Source organism: Mauremys reevesii, linkage group 7, assembly GCF_016161935.1.
Source record: "Mauremys reevesii isolate NIE-2019 linkage group 7, ASM1616193v1, whole genome shotgun sequence".
Lineage (NCBI taxonomy): Eukaryota > Metazoa > Chordata > Testudines > Geoemydidae > Mauremys > Mauremys reevesii.
In genome coordinates, this window is record NC_052629.1 from 29397468 (window position 1) to 29403837 (window position 6370).

Sequence of the window (6370 nt, forward strand, 5' to 3'; positions counted from 1 at the left end):
GTAATGTCACACAAGGCTTATGATTGCTCAGATTACGTACCTTTAAAAACATCCACAACTTGGTTTATCTTTTATGTTATCGACTTTGCTCCAAGTAGACTTTTCTACAGGCAAAGTAATGGTCCAAATTCACAATTATGAGAACTTTTTAGCTTTTTAATAAATATAGTCAAGTGCATCTTGGAATGTGTTTAAAAATTCTTCTACAGTCACATGGCTAGCAGTTCAGAGAGGAGACGGTCTAGAAAGATTTCATGTGAAATAAGTGTCATCTTAATTCAGGAAACCTAGGAACTTTTTACAAGATGTATTCAAAAGACTAAAAAGACCTTTTGCCTCAATATATTTTGAAGGTGAACTATTTGAACAGTTCATGGAATCACTCTTCTCTTGTAAACATTTTTAATGGAATGCTGAAAACAAAGTATTAGAGACAGCTGCGGCCAAAGCACTAGCTCTCCATGCATAGATAATATATAGTTTGTTGGTGTTGGGAAAAGTCAAATCATTCTCTTTATTCTTTCCTTTTTTGAATAATGTGCATTGCAGCATTAATTGTTATGGAGGTAGAAAATAGGCTGTTACCATTGATAGAGATTTAATTGAAGGACTGTACATGGTGTGGAAGGAGGGATTCTCTGAGAAATTGTCATGCACTGATAGGTAATAGCAATCACAATTTTAATGTGAAAGAGGGATGCTAAGAAAGTAGGAGATATACGTGTTATTAATTGGTGGGTGGGGAAAAAGGCTTTGAAAGGGTTAGCTATTCAATTCAAAAGAAGGTTATCCAATAAAACTAATCAAAAAGAAAGTCTGAGAAGATTATATGTGTATGAGCCTCAAAATAAAACCTGATTGTGGTTGACTTAGAATATCGGACTACCATACCTAAGATGGCTGATAGACTTCTAAATAACTTAAAGATAAAGCCCAAGCTTGATCCACAAATCCAAGTTGAAGGATAAAAATAATCTTATGAAAATATGGGAGTTATACCATTCTTTGTGAACTACCTCCTACAATCCTTACTCAGACTTCCCCATCACCCTCAGGAATTACATGCAAAACCGCCTCTGCCAGGGGCTTAATACAGTGGATAAGGTAATAATTGGAGATATACTAATCTCCTAGAACTGGAAGGGACCTTGAAAGGTCATTGAGTCCAGCCCCCTGCCTTCACTAGCAGGACCAATTTTTGCCCCAGATCCCTAAGTGGCCCCCTCAAGGATTGAACTCACAACCCTGGGTTTAGCAGGCCAATGCTCAAAACCACTGAGCTATCCCTCCCCCCTGCATTAATTGCTCTGGGGTCTCTTCCATGGCAGAGTGGCTGTGAGGGTACTCAGTAAATGGCAACACAGCTCCTGAAAAAGACATGCTGCCAGACAGCAGGGCCCAGTGGAGCAGCTATTCATACAAACAGCTCAGTCCTCTGCAGATCTGGGTCCTTCCCCCGTCATGCCTTTGATCCACGAGCATAAGAGGTTTCAGACCTCCATACTCAACATTCAAAAGCTTAAGGAATGATTTGTTTGGAAAGCTTGAGATGAAAGTTTCTCTGATCCTTGTGCCCTTTCCCATTGGGCCCAACATGGGACAGGGCAACCATAGGACTGGAAGGGACCTCGGAAGGTCATCTAGTCCAGTCCCCTGCACTCATAGCAGGACTAAGTTTCTAGACCATCTCTGACAGGCGTTTGTCTAACCTGCTCTTAATCTTCAAGAAGGAAGATTCTACAACCTCCCTAGACAATTTATTCCAGTGCTTAACCACCCTGACAGTTAGGAAGTTTTTCCCTAATGGCCAACCTAGACCTCCCTTGCTGCAATTTAAACCCATTGCCTCATGTCCCATCAGACATTAAGAATTTTTCTCCCTCCTCTTTGTAAGAACCTTTTATGTCCCCTCTCAGTCCTCTCTTTTTCAGACTAAACAAACCCAATTTTTTCAGTCTTCCCTCATAGGTCATGTTTTCTAGACCCTTAATTTTTGTTGCTCTTTTTGGACTCTCCAATTTGTCCACATCTTTCCTGAAATGTCACGCCCAGAACTGGACACAATACTCCAGTTGAGGCCTAATCAGCGTGGAATACAACAGAAATACAGTTCTCAGTTTTTTCATAGCCTCTACTCAGATTAGTGGGATTGTTGCCCATGTAAAAATTGAGCAAGGACATCAGGAGCTGGCACTGTAATTGTAGTCCTTGTTATAAATAGGAGACAGAATGAGGCAGATGCAAAGAGCATCAGGCAATAGTACAAGGTTTTTTGGTTGCTATGAAATTAGGACTTGGCTGCATGTAGGGTTACACGCAAAAGGATGAAATATATAATTTGAAAGAGTATTCAGGTCTCTTAGAGCTATCAATGGGATTTTTATGGAAAAAGTGCTTAGAAGCAATTTGTATAGTTTAAAAAAATAAATGGTTGTATTGAGGCAACTGTAAAGGGCCCATATATTTCCAAGGCTGTAGTACACCACTTATTTGAAACACTCTGGTTTCTACCAGAAGGTGCCTGTGAGAAGGTTATAACAGAGGTAGTCACTAGGTGTTCAAAACAAACCTGTTGGGATACTGGATGGCTCAATACATATAGGTTTAATTCCCATAATCATTCTCCTCTTGGATACAGTAACTGGAGGTTTTCAGAATCCAACCTCTGTTATGTAGTCTTTGTAAAATGAGTTACTAGACTTACTCCAGTTAAGCTAGAGCCTAGTGGAGATATAGAAATACCTTGTCATTTCTGCAGGTGGCTGCTCCAGGCCAGGTTAGAAGAACATGGGACAGAGCGTCAATAACTTGCAATGATGTGCCTGTTCTGTAGTGAATTAGAGAACTCTCCATTTAGCCCAACCATGAGCACTCATACCTTGTTACAGTTTGGTATGGATATCCACCCTCCTCCCGCCCCAAACATTTCTTTGCAGGCAGTTTTCTGCTCTTTATTTTGCTGTTTTCTATGGAATTTCTCCACCCTTTGCCCTAAAGTAGGGGTTTCCTGCAGCCATAGCACCTCAGAGCTCATAGTGTACACAACATCAAACCTAGTTAGAACTTGCTGTAGGAAGTGGTGCTAGTGATTTAAAACAGGTAACACTCCTAACTGTGTGACAGTAATAAAACAATGACCCATCATAGAATTGGAGTCATTATGCCACTGGAGGTGTTGTTTTTCAGATTAGATGTGAAGTTGAGGTCTGCTTATTCAAAATCCAGTGCCATTCCCCCCCGACCCAAGGGTAGCCATGTCACCATTTGGTTATCACCGCTAATTTTAATTTATTCTGCCTACCTGAAATTCAACAGCTGTTTGAAGTAGTAAGGATTTTTTTCTATTTCTATTCTGAACGGTTATGAAGGGATAGTGTGTGCTGCTTAAAGGCTACCACTTTTCACACATCACAGAAAGACAACTGGCTCTGAGGCGTACTGTTCCCTGCGGAGGCTTGTAATCCAGCTACAAACTTTAGGTGCTCTGTAAATGCTAGCCATTATTTTCAATTACACTTTAAAAAAAAAACAAGGAAAGATGAATGACAATATTCAAAAAGTTATATTATTTCGTATCAGAATTATTAAGAAAATAGAGGCCACTGCAAGTCGAAAAGTTTTTGCTCTATCCTATTAGATTCACTTGCAGTGTATGAGTAGTTTAAAGACTTCCCTGAAGGCACAGGCCCATTCCTCCCCTACTCTTTTAAAAGACAAGTCAAGAGAAGTTTTCCCCCTCTTGTGTGTGTTTGTCCTAAATGTCTTTTTAATAGTATTGAGTTCCACTGCAGTTCTCATAAAAAGAGAAATCGGATTCTTTTTGTTCCCACAACAGGAAAAAAAAACCCATAGGTTTGATTTCAACTACAGCCTTGAGGTATATGAAGTACATAAATTGTTTTAAGCCCTGGTATTGGGAAGCAATCCAAACAATGGACCTTTACTTCCACAGAGTCACACTGACTTCACTTAGACTCTGTTGGTGTGAAGGTCTGAGCAAATAGCTTTGCAGAACTGGAACCCTAGCTGGGGCAGCACAAGACTGTGCTGCCATTTGAGAGTAAGCTGTAGAATAGCTAGTGGTAAAAGGTAATCATTGCTAACACCACTTGTCTTTCTTTAAGACTGATGGAACTTGTACTGAATGAATTAAAGCTTTTAAAGGTGTAACCAACTGGCCAACCCTATATATATTTTTGGCAGGGTCTGATGAACTAGGAAATGTCTGTATTTTCTATAAACAGGATGAATGTCTGTGTTTTTGACAGCAAGTAGCCTATGAAATTCAGTCCAATAGGGTAGTATCAGGCAGGAAAGGTAAAACAATGGCCTGGATCAGGGTTTCTTAAATTGGGGGTCAGGACCCCTCAAGGGGTTTCAAGGTTATTACGTGGTGGGGTGGGGTCATGAGCTGTCAGCTTCCACCCCAAACCCTGCTTTGCTTCCAGCATTTATAATGGTGTTAAATATATAAACAAGTATTTTTAATTGGGGGGGTCACACTCAGAGGCTTGCTATGTGAAAGGGGTCACCAGTACAATAGTTTGAGAACCACGGGCTTAAACAACAAGCATCTCAACACACACAATAGCTAGGTTTGCAGCCATGAAGAGGCAACTCAGACCCCAAGCTTGGTGACATATCTTTTGCCAAGGTTGAGGGAAGGAGAGAGAGAGAGAGAGAGAGATCAAAAGGATCACTAAACCATTACACAGCTCCACACTTATAAAGGGAGCTGATTTGGGTGAAGAGAGGCGGCCCAGGGAGCAACGGTGAAAGCTACCAGTCTGGCAACCAAACATACAGAGACCGAGCATGATGCAAGCTGGACAGTTTGCTTCTCTCAGCCAGAGATGGCTGAGCTGATGGCAACTTACCAAAGTTGTCAAGGAAAGAGTAAGGCACAATACCCATGCACCGAGGCCTTATTTTTACCTTGTGCTCTAGATGCTTTGCACCTTTGGGAAAAAATGGATAAAATAGTGCTTTGAAGACAGTTTTGAATCACTTAAATCAACTTGCTGGTTACAGGTTTCCAGAGAAAGGGCTTACAACACACATGAGCCTGTTGAATTAACACGGTGAAGAGGAAGCTGCAGCCTACAGCTCCAGTTGCAAAGTGGTTGGACCATCCACCCAGAGAGAGGGGTATGAAGCCAGGCCTGCCACCCAAGGGTGCACCCAAAAGGGATTGAAGGGGTCCAAAGCACAGTTTGCCCTGTATCCATGGCACATGAAATATGGTCACCAACAATGAAGTTACCAGTTTAATTGTATGGAATTTCCTGGCCTGTGATGGAGTTTAAAGATCTCTACATTAATTTTAACATATATAGGCACCCTCTATTAGAAGGGCCTTTGTCCTTAATTGGGAGTGTTCTGGTCAGGAAGAGCCCAAATGCTGCAATTCATAAGAACATAACAATGGCCATACTGGGTCAGACCAAAGGTCCATCCAACCCAGTATCCTGTTGACAGTGGCCAATGCCAGGTGCCCCAGAGGGAGTGAACCTAACAGGCAATGATCAAGTGATCTCTCTCCTGCCATCCATCTCCACTCTGACAAACATGGACTTAGATTCATGGAGGTTATCTAGTTCTCTTTTAAATCCTGTTATAGTCCTAGCCTTCACAACCTCCTCAGGTAAGGAGTTCCACAAGTTGACTGTGCGTGGTGTGAAGAACTTTATTTGTTTTAAAGCTGCTGGCCCCTAGTTCTTATATTATGGGAAGTAAACTTTTCTTTATTCACTTATTCCACACCTCTCATGATTTTAATATACCTCTGTCATATTCCCCTTAGTCTCCTCTTTTCCAAGCTGAAAAGTCCTAGTGTTTTTAATCTCTCCTCATATGGAACCTGTTTCCAAACCCCTAATCATTTTAGTTGCCCTCTCTGAACCTTTTCTAATACCAGTATATCTTTTTTTGAGATGAGACCACCACATCTGAATGCAGTATTCAAGATGTGGGTACACCATGGATTTATAGAAGGGCAATAAGATATTCCCTGTTTTATTCTCTCTCTCTTTAATGATTCCCAACATCCTGTTTGCTTTTTTGACTGCCACCGCACACTGCATGGATGTCTTCAGAGAACTATCCACGATGACTCTAAGATCTTTCCTGATTAGTTGTAGCTAAATTAGCCCCACCCCCATCATATTGTATGTATAGTTGCAGTTATTCCCCCCCCCCATGTGCATTACTTTACATTTATCCACATAAAATGACAAATGAAATTTAGTTTCCCAATCACTTAGTTTTGTGAAGTTCTTCACAGTCTGCTTTGGTCTTAACTGTCTTGAGCAGTTTAGTATCATCTGCAAGCTTTGCCACCTCACTGTTTACCCCTTTCTCCAGATCATTT